General features: G+C 41.3%; 1 long non-coding RNA gene and 1 other non-coding gene across 2 annotated transcripts in view; one reads left to right on the top strand and one right to left on the bottom strand.

The window, feature by feature from the left end:
* LOC124107659 (uncharacterized) overlaps positions 1 to 19,328 on the bottom strand; it is an 89,861-nt gene that overhangs the window by 47,779 nt on the left and 22,754 nt on the right. The gene's annotated exons all lie outside the window — the stretch shown is intronic.
* Positions 5,572 to 5,645, top strand: Trnaa-agc (transfer RNA alanine (anticodon AGC)). Its single transcript has one exon. It is a non-coding gene; the product is annotated as a tRNA-Ala (tRNA).

Here is a 19,328-nt window from a genome sequence, read left to right as displayed (position 1 = left end):
ACTGGTGTGGTTGGATGAAAAGGGAGGTGGGTGAGTTCCCCTCTTGTAGCTTTCAGAAGCAAACCAGAAGGCTGTACTCCCTCAGCACTGAGGCATGAGATGATCATGTTGCAGAAACCTAGATGGATTTCAAAAAGTCAAACTTTCCACATAACTTAACTGGTTCTAATACAAAGCTCAAGAATAGTTGGGGGGGGGGACATAAAAATACACAGGACTCAACAGGTAATATTCACAATGTCTAACATCAAGTTTAAAAATTAGATATGCAGTGAAGAAGAAAAATATGACCCAAAATAGGAAGGGAAAAAAATCACTCTGTCAAAACCAACTCAGAAAGGAAACAGATGGTAGAATTATAAGGACATTAAAAATTACAACTATATACATATGTTCAAGGAGGTAGAAAAAAGCAAAGCATATTAAATACATGGAAGACATTTTTAAAGTTCCAAATAAAACTTCAAGGGAAGAAAACTTCAATGTCTGATATTTTAAAATACAATAGATGAGTCTAACAACAGATTGGACATTGCAGAAGGAAAACCTAGTAAGTTCTAAGACATAGCAATTGAAAGCATCCAAAATAAAACACAAATGAAATGAAAGAATAAAAAATAATAAAGATTTGAAAAAAGTTTAAATAGATAAATATGTATATCAGGTATAGAAAAATATTAGCTGAAGTTTTCCAAATATGATAAAAATCATAAACACAAAAATCTCAAAGAACATCGAGAACAGAAACGTAAGTAAAACTTAGCAAAACACATCACAATAATACTGCTTTAAACCAATGATAAAATAAAAAATCTTAAAGGCATCCAGGAAATAAAACACATTGCATACAGAGGAACAAAGAGATGATAGCAGACATCAGAAGTACTGCAAGTGAGAAGAAAGTAAAGCAACATTTTTAAACTTCTGAATGATAAAAACCTGTCACCCTATCATTCTTAACCCAGTGTAAATACACTTCTAAAACAATAGTAAAATAACAACTCTTTCAAGTGTGCATAAGCTAAAAGAATTCATTACCAGCACATATACACACACACACAAAAAAAATAGTAACGCAAGTTCTTAAAACATGAAGGAAATGATTGAGAAAGTCTAGATGTACTCAAAGAATGAAAAGTACTGGAAATAGTAATTACTCTAGCAAATAGAAATACTTTGAAAAAATTATTCAAATTCTTTAAGCCAATAAAAACATTGATTTGGGGGGTTGGGGTGCCGCAGTTATTGTATGTATAGATGTAAAATGAATAACAACAGCATAAAGGCTGGGGGGGACAAGTGGAAACTTACTGTTATAGTAGACACAAAGTGAAATAACAGCATTTGAAAAGAGATGGTAACAAGTTAAAAGATAAATGTCATAAAATCTAAAGCAACCACTAAAATTTTTTTAAAAAGTTATAACTATTAAGCTAACAAAAGAGAAAAACCAGTAGCAGAAAATAATATTAAAGTGATTCCAGAGAAGCCAAAAAAGGAAGAAGAAGAAAAAGAAAAACCATACTGGTCACATAGAAAACAATTATCCAAATGGTAGGCTCAAAATCAACTACATCAAAAATTATATTAAATGTAAATGTTTAACTATCTCAATTAAAAGGCGAAGATTATAAAATTAGAATTTTAAAAGCAGGGTCTAATTATATGGTACCCACAAAACCTACTTTAAATATAAACATAAAGTGTATTAAAAGGATGAAGAATATCTTATCATGCTAATGCTAAAAAAACAACCCTGCAGTGGCTATGTTATTATCAAAGTAGTGTTTCAGAGCTAAGAACATTGTGATATATAAAGAGGATCATTTCATAAAAACAAAGGAATCAATTTGTGAAAAGGACATGATAACAGCAAATATTCATGACCTAAGAACATAACTTCAAAATACAAGAAGCAAACACTTATAGAACTACAAGAAAAGAATAGCCAAATTCATAGTCATAGTTTAAGATTCACACACCCCTAGACAAATGCATAATCCCCTCTCTCAATAATTGATAGAACCAAAAAAGAAACTCGGTAAGAATGCAGAAAAACTGAACAATCCTTTAATTCAACTTAATCTAACTGACTTATGTAGAATACTCAATTCTACAACAGCGTAATGCACATTGTTTTCAAATCAAATGCATCTGGTACATTTACCAAGATTGACGATAATTAAGCCATAAAACATGCCTTCAAATTATAAAAAAAAAAAAAAGACAAGAGTGACCATACCACATGGTGGTGAGGATATAGAGCAACTAGAACTCTCACATATTACTAGTGGATATATTAAATGATGAAACCACTTTCAAAAACATCTTGGCACAAATATATGAAAAAAAATGTTCAACATCTCTAGCAATTAGAGAAATGCAAATCAAAATTACTCTAAGATTTCATCTCACGTCAGTCTGAATGGCAGCTATCAAGAATACAAATAACAATAAGTATTATTGTAAAGGCACACTCATATATTGCTGGTGGGACTGCAGATTGGTGCAACCACTCTGGAAAGCAGTATTGAGATTCCTTAGAAAATTTGGAATGGAAGGGGTTGGGGTGGCTCAGTGGTAGAGCGCTCACCTAGCATGCATGAGGCACTGGGTTTGATCCTTAGCACCACATAAAAATAAAAATAAAGATATTGTGTCCACCTTAAAAAAAATATTAAAAAAAAAGAAAAGGAAACTTGGAATGGAACCACCATCTGACCCAGCTATCCCACTCCTCGGTCACTTCTCAAAGGACTTAAAATCAACACAGCTACATCAATGTTTATAGCAGCTCAATTCACAATAGCTAAACTGTGGAAGCAACCTAGACGCCCTTTAATAGATGAATGGATAAAGAAACTATATATACACAGTGGAATATCACTAAGCATTAAAAGAGAATAAAATTGTGGCATTTGCAGATAAATGGATAGAGTTGGAGAATATCATGCTAAGTGAAATAAGCCAATCCCAGAAAAATAAAAAGATGAATGTTCTCTCTGATAAATAGATGCTGATTCATAATGGGAGGGTGGGCATAGGAAAAAATGGAGAAACTCTGGGCAAAGGGAAGGGGGAAGAGGGGAGAATGCATGAAGGAAGGAAAGATGGTAGAATGAGATGGACATCATTACCATAGGTACAGGTACAACTGCACACAGGGTGTGACACTATACCATGTACAATCAGAGAAATGAAAAGTTGTGCTACAATTGCGTACAGTGAATCAAACTGCATTTCGCTGTCATATATACTGAATTAAAATAAATAAATGTTTCAAAAAAACAGCTTTAAAAAGTTTTTTTTAAAGTTCAATATACAATTATATGATCCCTTCGTTCTACTCCTAGGTATTTACTTAAGAGAAATGACAAAAGTATATGTCCATATGAAGACTTGTATACAAACATTTATAGCAATTTTGTTTATAAGAGCTAAAATCTGTAAATATTTGATGGATACACTGGTATGGCCATACAAGAGAATGCTTCTTGGCTATAAGAAAGTACAAACCATTGATGCACTCAATAACATAGACGACGTTCAAAATAATTATGCTTATCTAAAAATAACAAATTTTAAAAAGAGGGCAAAAGATAAAATAATAATTGTTAGGTGCAGGACAGGCTGAGTAAGCTGTCTGCAGGGCATGCCAAACAAAGTTAGCTGCAGGATGACCTGGACACTCAAACCCTCTGTCTGGTTCTTCATCACCTAATTTGCTTCAAGCCCAAACGCCCAAGCCCCCACTCAAGGCTGAACACTTCGCCCCCCTGCTCAAGGCTGAACACTCAACCCCCCTTGTGCCAATAAGGCAGCTTGCAGACCCAGAGACCCCATTAGATTTGGGCTATAGTAACTCCTTCCTGCTGGCCCACTCTCTCTTGCTCTTGCTCTTGCTCTCTTGCTGTTGCTCTCTCTGTCTCCCACTCTTGCTTATGCTCTCCCTTGCTCTCTCTTTCTTCTTCTCTCTCTCTCTTTCTCTTTCTCTCTGCTCCTCTGTTGCACTGCTGCAATAAAGATCTCTTGGTTGCTCCAAGTGTTGTGGTCACTTTCCTTTCAAAATTAATCTACAGTGACAGAAGTAGCAGCGGTGTTCTTACTGAGATTAGAGGGAAAGATCACAGCGAGGCAGGAGGAAACCTTTACAAGTGATGATATTATCTTTGTAAAAGAATTTCAAACAACAACAATGCCATCAGAGCGAGACTCCAGATTTCCTTTTCTTCCTCCCTCCCCATTCTTTTATTGTTGTTACTTCTCTCCCTTCTCCCAAACACTGGCTAACAAATTACAAGAATTGCAAAAGTGGCACTCCAGAAAATTGTTTTGATAGTTTCCTGGATGAGAGCAAAGCAAGGATACTAAGCAAGATGCACAACAAAATAAAATTAAAAAATCAAAGGGAAACTCTCCTATCTCTAGTTATTTCAGCTGCAAGATTTGCTGCAGTTAACGACTAAAACTCAGTTCAACTGTTGCACAAAGACATGTCTCCCTCTCTTCTCCTTACCCCATGAAACTCCAACCCTGCTTCAGCCAGAAATTGCCTGTTTTTAAATGTTCCTTGACACACATCCTGGCAAAAAGCTTTGAACTCCTTCTTGGGTCACTTTAACTTAAACATTTCACATCTTGATTACAGTGAAGTCATATACATCTATCAAAGCATATCAAATAAGATAGATTAAATATGTGTGTTGATTATACTTCAATAAGGGGTTTCTGTTATTTGTTGTCGTCTGTTTTGTTTTGTTTTTACAGTGCTACCTAAAAGGAGGGAAATCAGATAGAAGCATCCAAATCTGAGAGCCACAAACTGACAAGGACTGGGGACCACCAGATTATTCCCCAGAGCCCCTGTGGGGCCCAAAGCCTGTTCTGTGCAAGATTTGTCCCAGACAAATTTGTCCTCAGCTCTGCACCAGAAACCCTCCCCTCTCCTACTGGAAGGTGATTACCCCAGTGAAAACTCATCTCCGCCTGCAACAGGGAGCTGTAGTGCTCTCCTCTTGTGGCTTCATTAGCCATTGCTTAGCCAGCTTTGTTGAGTCCCCTGGAGGCCTGAAATAACTACCAGCTCATAGCCAGATTGACAAAACCAGACTCTATTCTCAAATTTCTTCGTGAAACTGTGATTATTGTTTTTTCAAGAACAAATGTATCGCAGACCTAGAAAAATAAAGTAAGAAAAGACACGGGCATAAGCTCTTGACACCTTCCCTTGATGGTTTGAGCTACAGTTTCTAATTCTACAAATACAAAGACCAAAGTGCACTGCTTTGCCCGTGGGGGAAAAAAAACAAAACAAAACAAACATGAATCCTTGTGTGGCACTGGCACCAAAAGAAACAAGAAAAGGTAGGGGATCCAACTCCCTTGTTCTGACTCAAGGCCTTTTTATACTTGGCCCAACCACAAACAGAGGAATGAACTCACAACCAGTTGAGTGGCTGACAATTAGTGTGTGCGGTCACTTTCCTATGGGATGGAGAGAGGCTCCAATGATGCATTTAAAAGACACCTTGTTGAATTACCAGGAAAAAGAAAATGAGCAGGGGGCTGGGGGTGGGATGTAGCTCAGTGGTAGAGCCCTTGCCTAGCATGCAGGAGGCCCTGGGTTCAATCCCCAGTCATGCACACACAAAGCAGAAAGTGGGAGGTGAAGTAGGACAGCAAAGACTAGACACCGGGGGAATCTTCAGGAAGCAGGTGTATTGGCTGCAGCCAGGGGGTCCAGAGTGTGGCTCATGCCTGACACGTTCTCTGGACAGAGATTTTAGAAATTCTTGAACTTTATACCCAGTGAGGGGCTAGGGGGTCTTAGAGGCTCACATGACAAGTACTGTCTGTTCCAGCCCCTGGACCAGACACAGGGTTCACAGTTTTTACCAAGAAAACAGAGATAATATCTTTCAGACTCTACTCATCACACCTTTTGTGTGCAAGCCTGGCATTTACAAAAAAGAGGAAGCTTCAAACCACAGTGCCTTCTGCAGACATCCTGCCTGCTGATACTCTTTGTAAAAATCTCTCTGATGAGAGGAGACACTTAATTATGGCAAGAGTCTTCTGGGTGGGGGTGGGGTCTCTGGCCTGCTTCAAAGAATCCTGCTATTCCTCAAGACTAGGGAAGATTTAGAGGTACATGAACCTCTGCTGATATAGACAAATACATGGATATGAACTACAGGGAGTAAACCACAGTCCGGCTGCAGCAAAATAACCGGGGGTGATGAGCAACTTGTGTACATTGATACAGCAGGAGTGGGAGCCATTTATTGTAGGACAGGAGAGGTATATATACATTACACACAGCCTATCTTAATTAACAAAAACCAGATACAGCAGTCAACCAATAAGGGATCTCCACACTTAATGGCTCGCTGGCGTTACTTCACAAACCACTCCCTCTGGCAAAATGCCAGGCGCCATCCTGACTTGTTTACAGACCCTAACAAGGGAGAACTCACCATTTTAAATAGAACTAATATACCCTGGAATCCCTCAGGTGTTAATCCACTTGTTCATCAGAAATGTTTGCATTATACTGACATCATACTGGCCCTGTGAAGATGATGTAGTCCCAGAGAGGAAAGGAGGGGAGGGGGAAGTGCTGAGGAGGGATATGGGTCAAATTAGATCATTATATTATGCACACATAACAACAAATCCCACCATTATGTACAACTATAAAGCACCAATAAAAAATGTGGAGAAAAGGAGAAAGGAAGGAAAGAAAGAAGAAAGGAAGGAAGGCCGTGAACCAGGCAGCCATCTTATCCATAGCAGTGTCTTCTGATTGCTTCCATCCTTAAATAATAAGCACTGAGTCTTCTCAGAAAAAAAAAAAAGATTAAGTAGAACATAGCCACAAAGTGAATTTGCTGGTTCTTTACTAAACCACCTGATTCCAGATAGCATGGAAGGGTAAACGCTTTGCAGAACAAATCTTTTGCCAACGCCTGGACACATCATCAGGTAGTGTTATGCTCAAATTTGGGACCCCCAAAAGACCACCAGAGACCAAGATCGATGTAAGCAGCAAAGAGGTGTTTATTGTGAGCTAGCTCGGTCCTCCTCACACACAGCAACTGATGACGCTGAGAGGCCCCAAGCCCAGGGTTTGCAGCAGTTTTATACACTCTCTGAGGAAGACAGGGACTTCACATACATCATAGCATCTCTTAGCAAATCATCACACACCGCAGGAAAATTATAAAACAACTCTAAAACATGATTAGCACATTCACTGGTGGGAACAAGTTGGGTAAGGGTGATTGGTTAGTACAAAAGAGGGATTCGTTTGAACTGACTGGTTTAAACCAAGAGGGGTGTACGTGCTGAACTACATGGTTTCCCAACATGTTATCAACTACTGGGAGGGTCATCTGGCATCCCAGGTGTTTTCCCTGTCTCATGCTGATTGGTGGTTGCTAAGGGGTTGCTATGGGTCCTCACCTAGCCTGACTGAGTCAGGGACACCTGGCTCCACAGATCTTTCTTGTTATTTGTAGATAAACAATTCAGCAGGGTGGGTATGTGCCTAGGAGGGCTCTGTGGGTCTTTCCAAGGACAAGGGTCACACACCCTTTCTTGGACAGGCTTTGCTCTGAGGTACAGGCTGGTTTTTCAGTAGTTTAAATGTGATTGGTCCTGTGTCCTGTCATCTACATTAGGGGTTTGACACTTCCTTCCAGTCAACAGAGGGAAGGTCTGTAGGTCTATCTTATCTGGCCATACTGAAGTTAGATGGCTTATGAGAAATAAAATCTCTCAGGCACAGTATTTCCTCTTGTTCACACCTCTTGGTTTGTCTATGAGATGTTAAAGTCTTAATTGAGATGTTAAGGAAATATTCTTTACATATGCTGAATACAATATTTTTAGGGAGAAAGCCCTTCCTGAGTTCAGAAAGAAATAAATGAGAGAAAGGTAGTAAATTCACTTTAAGCTCAATCAAAACAGGAAAAAATTAACAATATTAAAAGAAACCATATTGAACTCCTGAGCACAGACAGTAAGCTGCTCATGTTCATCTTACAGCCATCCACTTCCTGTGCTGACCATAGCCCTTGCTTCTCTGCAGGTGGCTTGTTTTAAAACTGACATGTTTTCCTCCTTCATCTTCTCCCTCTCCCCTTCCCTAACCACAGGTGAAGCAAGATTAACCTTCTCTTTCTAGGTGGAGTTATCTATGCTTCAGATTAGGGACCACAGGAGTGAAGGAATCCAGAACTTGGGGACTAGACCTGTGGATCCAAGAAATGACTGTCTCTCAAGGCTATGAATGAATGATGAGTCCTGACAGGGCACAGCTGGAGTGCAGCCTTTGAATCTCCTCTTCAAAAGCCCACTGCACACACCTGTAAACCCAGCAGCTCAGGAGGCTGAGGCAGGAGGATCACAAGTTCAAAGCCAGCCTCAGCAGTTTAAGCAATTTAGCAAGACCCTGTCAACAACAACAAAAAAAGGGCTGGGGGTGTGGCTCAGTGACTAAGCACCCCTGGGTTCACTTTCTGATTAAAAAAAAATGAATCCCACTGACACCCCCAGACACACTATTAGTTAGCATCACAGCCTCTAGAACATAAGTCCCCTCTGTTTCTCCTTTTCTTGCAAAGCAATAAAATCTATCCTTTGTCTCAAAACTTTGTTCTTGTTATTTGATTAGCATAAAGGACAAGGACCTAGCTTTCCATATTATTCACAACCTAATAATCTCTGGGTCTCCCTGTAATTCCTCTCCTCAAATCCTACTTAAGCTTGTTTTTACAATTTCTCACTTTGTCACCAGAGGGGTTCCCTCCAGAAGAGGGGGATTTTGATTCAGAACAAGTAGAAATCTTGGAGTACATGACAGAAATTAATTTCAACATGTGTCAGAGACACAGACAGATTAATTTAAAAAACAGATATAAGAATTTGGGCCATCTTCAAAGGAACAGACAGCATCCCATTGGTCCAAGGTGTTAATATTTATAGAGGGACAGTAGCTAGGGGCTGAATGAAGAGGAGACAGGGCATAATTACACAATGACAATCCAGTTTCTCTAGCCTTTACACATTGCCCTCAAGTTACTTTGTGCAGGGATGGGGCAAGGGCTTGGGTCAAGATCACAGGTGAAGGACCTGGGCTAGGAATGCTTATTTGTATTTCAAAGGTTCATGGGAATTTACTGCATCCCAATAGCTCAGGGGCACTTCTTTTTTTTTTTAGAAAAAAATTATGGAACTTTAATTTTATTATTTTGCATTATCATAGATAGTAATAACAGAAATAATCAATAGTTGCTAAAAATAGATGTGGATTAATGCCGAACAGAATATTCATATCCTCATAAAGACTCATAAAGTAAATAAAGTAATATATTCTTTAAATAAACACATGAGTAAAATTTACAAGCTAATAAGATTTTTTTAAATAAAACTTATGCAATAGATACATAATAGAGATAACAGTTTTGCATATAATTGAACCACACATCACCAATAACGGGACAAACTGACATCTTCTTCTTTAAGAAAGACATGAAAATTGCTTTGCAGTTTTCCTGCTGAAAATATTTAACCTCAGTCAAATCAGGAGAAAGAAAATTTAGAATGTCCTTATTGAAGTCTTTTGCCCAACTGGAGACCACTTGAGCGGAAACAATGAATACTGAGATATGTTCTCTTTCGTCTTTTTCTGTATTCCAAATTCCTATCTCAACTGGAGAATTCTGACTCATCCTCCAAACTCCCCCTCCATATTCCACACTCGAGGTGAATGGGACGACAACCTCAAGTGCACAGCGTATTGAAAAACCAGCCTCTACCTCAGAGCAAAGCCTGTCCAAGGAAGGGACATGACCTTTGTCCTTGGAAAGACCCACAGAGCACTCCTAGGCACATTCCCACCCTGCTAAGTTGTTTATCTACAAATAACAGGAGAGATCTGCTGTGCCAGGTGTCCCTGACTCAGTCAGGCTAGGTGGGGACCCATAGCAACCCCCTAGCAGCCACCAATCAGCATGAGACAGGGAAATACCTGGGATGTCAGATGACCCTCCCAGTAGTTTATGGTGTTGGGAAACCATGTAGTTCAGCACAAACAACCCACTTGGCTTAAACCAAGCAGTTCAAATGGATCCCCCTCTTGTAGTAACCAATCACTCCTACTAAACTTGTTCCCGCCAGTGAATGTGCTAATCATGTTTTAGAGTTGTTTTATGATTTTCCCACGATGTGTGATGATTTGCTAAGAGATCCTATGATGTATGTGAAGTCCCTGCCTTCCCCAAAGAGTGTATAAAACTGCTGCAAACCCTGGGTTCGGCGCCTCTCAGCGTCACCAGTTGCTGTGTGTGTGGGGAGGACCGAGCTAGCTCACAATAAACACTTACATGGATCTTGGTCTCTGGTGGTCTTTTGGGGGTCCGGAATTCGAGCATAACAGTATAGCACACCCAATATACATGACCATGCAGCACAGCACTCACATTTTAAAGCAGTACTCTGCACTCCCCATACCAATCACCTCCACTAGACTGCAGGCTGCTAGAGGACAGGCTGCTAGAGGAGGGTTGTAGAACAAAGTAGTTAAAGGGAGAAATGCTGTAGTCAATTTGCCGAGTACCCGTTGTGCTCCAACAATTAAAGGCTATGACATGAAAATGGTAGAAACTGAGCTTTCCTCATAAGGCTGGCTAGGAGGCTTACCAGAGAAAAACATAGGAAATATTAAACTAATACAGGAGCAGAGTATATGCTCAGCATGAGTTAGCTGCTTTTACTATTTTATTCATCTGTATATTCCCAGCATTTTGAACACTGACTAGAACCTAGTAGCTGCTCTGTGAATTTTTAATGAGTGCACTTATCTATCAATAAACAAAAAACAAGCTTTGCCTCTTACAAAATAAAAAATGCTATAGAAAGATCCTTTTTTTGCCCCAGTGTTTGAACTTGTTTTCCTATATCCTGTATGTGTTCAAAAGTGGCAAGAAAGGAAGGAGAGGGTGGGGGAACAGAAAGTGAAAATAAACTTGTAAATAGAAAAGGACCATGCAGAGGACATGAACTAAACATGGAAAATGAAAACTAAACTGGCACCTATTTATTTATTTTTCAATGTGGGGAGAAACAGGGGAAAAAAGAAGGAACAGAAGTATCCAGAGAAATGGTTGAAGGAAAGAAAGGAATACAGCTATCTATAAGCCACCCAAGGCTTTCATTTTATTGTCTCAGCCTGCAGATGTCCAAGGCCTCATTGGCTCCTTCTCTTTCTCCTCCTTTTTTTTTTTTTCTCATTATCCTGCTCACTTCTCAGGGGAAGTGTGTCTTCAGCTCTGGAAGGACAACTCCAGCAGGAGTTGCTTGTCCACTGGGCCTTGCTGTGGACTGGGGAACTTCCCTTCCACTCATGACACTTTTTCATAGGTTTCATTTGCAGTGACCAATTCTCCATTTGTTTGCTTTATTTTGTTAGAAAAAAAAATGAACAGGGGAAAAAAAATATATATATATATGTTTATTATAAGAAGACTACATTAGGAGCAGGTATCTACACTGGGGAATTTCTCTGCTTCAAAATGAAATTGGGTTAATTGAGAAAGGCATGGAGAAACACTGAAGCCCAATTAACAAAACCTAAATCTCTCAATTATCAAGGTAATTGTTAAATAGCTTTGGGGCAGCACTCAGTGCTTCAGAAAGGAGATCACTTGTCACAGGCTTAGAGAATGATTTAAAATTCTTTTCACTCCCCACCTACCCCACCACCACCACCACCATGAAAAGGAGCCTAGAAAGCTTAGGAGAAGGAGCCCAGAAGTGCAAAAAGAGATTTCAAGAAGTGTGGATAGAACACACGGGGGGGGGGGGGGGGGGAAGGCCAGGAGAGCACCTCCTGAATGCTTCCAAGGAGTGCAGGAGAAATCTGTCCCACCAGTGGAACTTTATTCTAGGGATGTCACCCAGTGTCAAAACCTTACTAGGCAGAGGACATTCTTGACCACCCATCCTAGATTTCTGTCTACTTGTTCTACTCCTTAGCTGCACTCCAGTTATTAGTCCTTTTTAAATATGATATTCGTTCTTAACTTTCTACAATTATGACAGCACTTGCCCTTGATACTTTTCTAATGATTTTAGAATAAAGACATAATCTCTATGAAGTTAAAGAGGAGGGGGTAGAGAAAGGCAAAAGAAAAAAGGCTTTCCAGGGCTTGATTTCCCAGTAAGAAGGAGGCTGTCCTCTTACAGGACCAGGACCTGTGGTTCTGACCTTGGAATTTTGGTGAAAACAGAAGGTCCTAAGGCTAAAACTCCAAAGAACTGGGAGGAACCACACAGTCCCTGAGGGTATAACCACCCTGTCACGAAGAAGCCACTTTGCTCATAAGGAGCACTCAGTCTTTGCCATCATAGAACAACCACCATCTGCCACCTCCCAGCTCCCTGCACAGTCTGTACTCTCTGGCTTCCAGACGGTGTGGCGGGTAGGGAAGCCCAGCTGTTCTTGCCCTGTGAAGACCCAGGCAACCTCTGCACATGAGCAGAGTGCCCTGATGTCCCCACCCATGGGCGCACTGGGCTCAGTTTTCTGTGCACTCCCCCAGGCATCTGGCTGGGTGGTGGGGACCCTCATGATGCTGTGTTTTTCCTGGAGGGCTTCGCTGTCCACCGTGTGGATTTTCTTTTGCTCACATGTTGTTTGTGGTTTGGGTTTGAATGGTGCTTTACGAGGAGCAGAGTGAAGAACACCTTGCGAGTGCCAGTACAGAGGGTTGGGATCCACCCTCTACAGGGGAGCATTTTCTCCTATCTGAATTTAAAAGACCATGACCCACAATAGTCTAGGGCTGAGAGATGATTGGGCAAAAAACCAAGACTGTTATTATCCTTTTTCCTTTGAATGATTGGGAAAGTTTTTGGAATACAAATGACAATGTCTGCTATTTGGGCTGAAAAGCCCTTAACCAAATGTGAACTCCCTGGTGTTAATTGTACATTTGTTTACTCTGCCATGTGGTCCCCACCACCCTGGAAAAAAAGAAACTAAGATTTTCTTCTCTGAAGGAGTGAATTGATGATTAGCCAAAATTGAGGGGTGTGGGGGAGAGGCTAATACTGTTACTTTTACACTTAGGGTTATATTTTTGTTTTTAATATCCTCTTCCCCAGTGTTTACTCCTACAACATGGGGAAATATGAACAGTTGTTGTATATTCATATATTTTCTGTTAAAATCCCAAGAGTAGTACTCTATTCAATTCCCACAAACCATACAAAAATCCTAGAGCTGGAATTGATCAAAATGCTGGTGGCTAATTTGCTTTAAAAAAATTATGCCTCCTGGAATATGACAGCTAGATATGACAGCTAGGTATTTTTTAATGCTTTTATGAACACTTTAGTTTATCTTTTAAGGAAAGAATTTCCCATAAATGAATTTAGCAAAACCCCAAATCTGATTATGATCCTTAACTGAATTTGAATTGAGTGGGTTTTCCCCCCCACAAAGTACAAAAGAGACTTGAACCAGAGCTTTGATCCTCATGTCACCTCTGTACCAAAGACAGCCTGCAGCAAACTGGTTCAGCTGCTCAAGTGCAGTGTGACTGGCATGGCTCTCGGAAAGTAATAGGAGAAGTGTCAGCAAAGACTGTAGGCAGAAGAAGCGATAATGAGACGGAGGGTGATCCCAGCCCCCAGTAAGATTAAACGTGCAAGTGCCTTTCTTCTCTAATTAGACATTTATTTCATTCACTTTCCAACCTTCAGAAACATCCACAGAGAGTGCTGTGCTTGCCCTTTTACTATTAACCTTTCACAACTTTGCAAAGCAGAAGCCCCTCTGTTAGGGCGTGCATTACTCACTCCTTCTCCAAGTCAGGCACTAGATTCTGGGAGGGAAAGATGAGCTGTTGAATGTTTGCATCTTAAATCCAAAAAATGTACTCCATATGCTACAGACAGCCTCAGATCACAGAAACATTCTTCTGTGGTTTCTGAATGGAACAGCTTGTCTCTTCCTGCTGCTTTATAGGCATAAAGAAGAAATAAATACTCAAGTTTTTTGGTAGGTTATAGGCAAATGCTTACATAGTGTTTCCCATCTTGCGACTGTAAACATTCACTCTGCCTTCCTTTTCCCTCTCTCTGGCTTTTGCAAAAGTTTGAGTATTTCTGAGGTCACAATGATTTTTAAGAATAGCATCCTTCATCAAGAGATGCCAGTCGCCATATTTGGAGGTAAGAGTGGAGAACTGGTGTGGTATTGAGGCAGGGCACACAGATCTTTGTTCCAGGGCTGGCTCTACTAGTCGTTCTCTGGCCTCAAACCAACCACCTCACATCTCTGGGCTTTGTTCTCTACTATCTAAAAGGAGATGGTGTTTTCAGTCAGCTTTTAATCACTGTGACCAAAATACCTGACAAGAACATCCGAGGAGAGGAAAAGTTTATTTTGAGCTCATGGCTTCAGGGTTTCAGTTCATGGTTGGCCCACTCCATTGCTCCGGGCTCACAGAGAGGCAGACCATCAAGGCAGAAGGGCCCAGCAGAGGACAGCTGCTCAGCTCATGGCAGAGTCAGGAAGCAGGGTGGGGTTGGCTGCAGGAAGAACAACCCTTCCAGGGTGCTGGGAGCCATTAGCCAAGTAGGTATGACAATTTCCTTGCCAGCGTACCCCATGTTGCTGACATGTTGCAGTGACATTGAATGTAGGTGACCTTGCTCAAGGACCAAGGCAGATTAGGGTGTTCCCGGTTTTAAGATAATCGTGTTTAGGGCGTTCCCAGTTTAGGTTCCAGGTTTAAGGTTTAAGATTATTCCTGCTGGGAATAGGGCGTATCCTGCTGCCTGAGTTCCCCTTGAGTTCTCACGGGATTTAGACAGTATTTTTTGGGAGACAGATGCCCAGTGGAGGTGGATTTGGGCAGAGAACGTGAATTTGGGCAGAGAACGTGGATTTAGGAAGAGAACGTGGATTTCCCCAGAACGTGATTGTGTGAGTTCGGGAATAAAGAGTTGCTGTTTGAATCTACAAGCTGTGTGGTGGCTCGTGATTGTGTGCCCAGCCAGACTGCGGCATTTGTGCCCAGCCAGACTGCGGCACCAGGGCACACCTCCAGTGACCCACCTCGGTCAGTCTTGCCCCACCTGCCTACAGTTACCACCCATTCAGTCCATTCAAACTACAATAGACTGATTAGGTTACAGCTCTCATGATTCAAGTCATTTCACCTCTGAATATTTCTGCATTAACACAGAAGCTTTTGGGGGACACCTCCTCATATCCAAACAGTAACAGATGGAAAGAGGAGGAGAGAATAGGCCATCCAAGCTGGCACACATGCCCAAATTAGACTTTTCCTTGCAATGACAGCTGGAACATCCCTGATCTTAAAATCTAAAATCTGAAGTGCTCCAAATCTGAAACTTGTTGAATGATAATATTACACCACAAATGAAAAATTCCACATCTGTCCTGGTGTAATGGGTTGCAGACAAAAACACTAATACAATAAAAATATTCTATACAATTACCTTCAGGCTGTGTGCATAAAGTATATATGAAGCATAAGTGAATTTCATGTTTAGACCTGGGTCCCATGTTCAAGAGATTCTGAAATCCCAAACACTCTGGTCCCAAGCGTTTCAGATAAAGGATACTCAACTAGGTTGGCAAGACTTATGCCTGCCCTTTAGCCATTTAAATGAAGCCATAACACACACACACACACACACACACACACATCCCAAATACATTTCTAAGAAATTTAAAAGTTAAGAATAATTTTTAAATGAAGGTAAGGATATTTTAGATAGAAAAACTAGAGAAACTCTGAAATGCCTCTGATGGCCTAGAACTGATAACCATTAAGACAAAGTCATTCTTTTTTTTTTTTTTAGATACTATCTGACTTCTGCCTCACAAAATGGAGGTTTGACTCTTTCCCTGAAATTTCCTCATCTCAGTAAGTGGTTAGCTCTTCTAACTGCTCATCCCAAGGCCTGAGAATCACCTTGGAAATTTTTTCTCTCCTACCTGGTGTTCTATTAGCAGCAAGTCCTGTGTGCTTTACCTAGAAATACACCTTGACTCAGAATGTACCTGCCTTGGTCACCTGAGGATCTCACTGTCCCTCAACATCTTTTCTCAAGACAATAGCCGGAGTCATTATTTTAGAAAGTGAGACACAGCATATTTCACTTGTAGTTCGAGGCCCCCAAAGGCTTCCTTCTCATTCTGAGTTCAACCCAAGCATTCACATGGCCCAACAGAGCCTCCAATCTGACATGACCCCACCTATCTGCCTTCCTCTACTTTCTCTGCTGCAGCTACACCAGCCTCTCAGCTGTTCCTCCAACACACATCTACACACCCAGCTTAGGGCCTCTGCCCAGAACATTCTTTCATGGTTTTCTTCTAGATTCTCTCCAAGTCTCCTATCAGATGAGAGTAAGAATCTCCCAAAGCCCCATCCCACCCTGACCCTCCAAACCTCTTTACTCAGTCTTCTTTACTCTGTAGCTCTTCCTGCCACCTGAGGTATTTACTTTTTTATTTTCCCTGCTTTCCTCCCCCTGGGCCAGACACCACAGAATATAAGCTCCCTGAGGGCAGGAGCATTGTTTGTTTTGTTCTTTGATAATCCTCTTGTTACAGCAGCACCTGGCACATAGTAGGAGCTCAATAAATATAATGAAATCAACAAATCTTTAAAGATACTATTAATGAACATCCTCTCTGGTTGTCTAATCACTGGAATGGCTATAGTAGTGAAGGAGGCCAACATGCACCCGTCTAATGGAGCCTGAATTTTCTGGGGGAGAAGACCTACCAAATGGATTGATTATTTACTTCTTTACTCTCATAATCTCAGTGATAGATGATAATTAAATATAAAGCGGCTAAAGATAGAGAGGAAGGACTACTTTAGATAGGATGGTCAGGGAAGGCCTCTCAGGAGAAACAATTTGAGCTGTGACCTGAATGATAGACAAGCAGGAGGCAAATGGGAGTAGAAAAGCAATCAAAGCAGAGGAAACAGCAAGGCACAGACCCTGAGGCAAGAACAAAGTTTTATGTGTTGTGAGAACAAACACATATTCCCTGTGATTGGACCATGGTACCAAAGGGAAAGCCCAGAAGGAGGTGAGGATGAAGAGATGAAGGGAATGGACCAGAGAGGTGCATAACAAAATTCTTGATGTTACTTTAAATCTGTAGGATGCTCCTGAGGGGATTTAAGCAGGAGAGTACTCTGAGTTTTCTGTGGAGGATGAACTTTGTGTGAAGCAAGAATATAATGAGGATGCTGTCTTGCAGTTGTCCATGGAGAATGACTGTGGCTTGAGCCACAGAGAATGATAAACTGTCAGGAAGTAGATTGATGTTATGGTTTGGATCTTAAATGTCCCCCAAAGGCTCATGTGTTGAGAGCCACAGCCGAAGGGGCCCCAGCAAACTTTCAGACTGCCAGCTGATGGTTGGCTCACAGCGGCCCCAGCAACTTCTAGCTGATTGGCTCCTCTGCGGTGATGCTCATTGGACTGTTTCCCTGTCCTTTCAGACCACTGGAGCTGTTCACTGGGGGACTTTTTTGGCTCCGCCCACGCGACCCAGCCAATCGGCCTCAAGAGCAGGAAGAGTGGGGGAGGTTGAGAGGCTTGTGGGAAGCCGGTGGTGGCAGTTGGGCTCTGAAGGTTTTCCTGAGGAGCTGTTTTGTGTGGTGTGTGTGGTTCTAAAAATAAAGTTCATTTCTTTTGACAAGTGGCTCCTGAATTGTGCCCAGCCAGACTGCAGCATTTGGTGGCCCATACGGGGATCTTAAATGTCCCCCAAAGGCTCATGTGTTGAAAGCTTGGTTTCTGTTCCATGGTGCCATTGGTAGGTAGAAGAACGGTTAGGTGGCAGGTTCTATGGAGAGGCAGTTAGATGATTGGAGATGTGCCTTTGGAGGGGATGTCAGTACCCTGACTCCTCCTTGCTCTCTCTGCTTTCTGGCTTCCATGAGGTGAGCAGCTTTGTCCCACCACATGCCACAGGCCCTATGATGATGGTCTGCATTGCCACAGGCCCCCAAACAAACAAACAAACAAACAAAAAACCACTGACCATGAACTGAAACTGCAGAAGTCATGAGCCAAAATAAACCTTTTCTCCTTTGAGTTGATTATCTCAGGTATTTTCCCCCCTATACCAGAAAGCTAACACAGAAAATGAGTACAGAGAAATGCAGTGATAGCCATGACTCTCCCAGACAATGTGTTTCAAATTTTTTTGGCATTAGTTTGTGGGAGGAATTTGGAAACATTTGGAGGAGCAAGCTAGGGACAACTTAGAATGCTCTCCGAGGATGTTAAGGGGAAATTCTGATGAAGGCTTAGAAGACAAGAATCCTGACAGAAATGCGGACAGTAAAGACTGTGCTCATGAAGTTTCAAATGGAAATGAGGAGGGTACTGGGAATTGAACTACAGGCCACCAATGTTCTATTCTGGCAAAGAATTTGTCTACATATTGTCCAGACCCTCAGACTTTGCAGCAGTCTGAGTTTAAGCATGGTGGATGGATGAATCTGGTGGAGAAAGTTTCAAGACAGCACAGATTGCAGCATGGGTATTACTAGCTGCTTTTGTCTGCATTAACAGTCAAGATTCAGAAGCAAAAAAACAAAAAAAAAAAAAAAAAAAAAACAGAACAGAGGGATTTGGAAAACTTGCAGTTTGCCAGAAAATAAGTGTGTGGCAAGGTCGGAATTTCAGTAAGCAGCCCATGAGAGGGTATCTCGTGAAGCTGCAGTAGAGACTCCAGGGAGTTAGAGGGGCCAGGACGTGGAATGCTTGCAAAGGAAAGCTACAGGCAGCAAGCAGAGGCAGCCCAAGAGAAAGGCCATGTGAGCCGCAGCCAAAAAGGCTGTAAGGGTGGGGCTGCCTACTCCTCTTAGAGCTCACATCAGGTCATTGTGTGTCCTGGATGTTGGACATGGAGCTGTAGAATGTAATGTTTCTTCTACTAGGTTTTGGTTTGCTCTGTTTCAATCCATCCTTTTTATACCCCATTCCTCTCTTTTGGACTGAAACCATAAACAAAATAAACCTTTTTCTCTATGTAAGCTGATTTTCTCAGGTATTTTGTCACAGTGATGGAGAACTAACATAAATGAGTATTTTTTTAAAAAAAAGAGGGGTTCATATTTCTAGAGGAGAAAGAGAAAGGGAGACCTAATGGCTCAGTTAGAGACATCAGAGAGCTGGAAGGAAATCTTGAGCTAATTTATTGTGTTTTCCTCTCTGTGGCATCTCAAACATATGGTCATTGAACCTCTGCT

Source organism: Marmota monax, unplaced genomic scaffold, assembly GCF_021218885.2.
Source record: "Marmota monax isolate L192 unplaced genomic scaffold, Marmota_monax_Labrador192_F-V1.1 WCK01_AAM20220418_F8-fsc00097, whole genome shotgun sequence".
NCBI lineage: Eukaryota > Metazoa > Chordata > Mammalia > Rodentia > Sciuridae > Marmota > Marmota monax.
The sequence above is the reverse complement of the archived record's forward strand: the minus strand, read 5'-3'. Positions and strand labels throughout refer to the sequence as shown.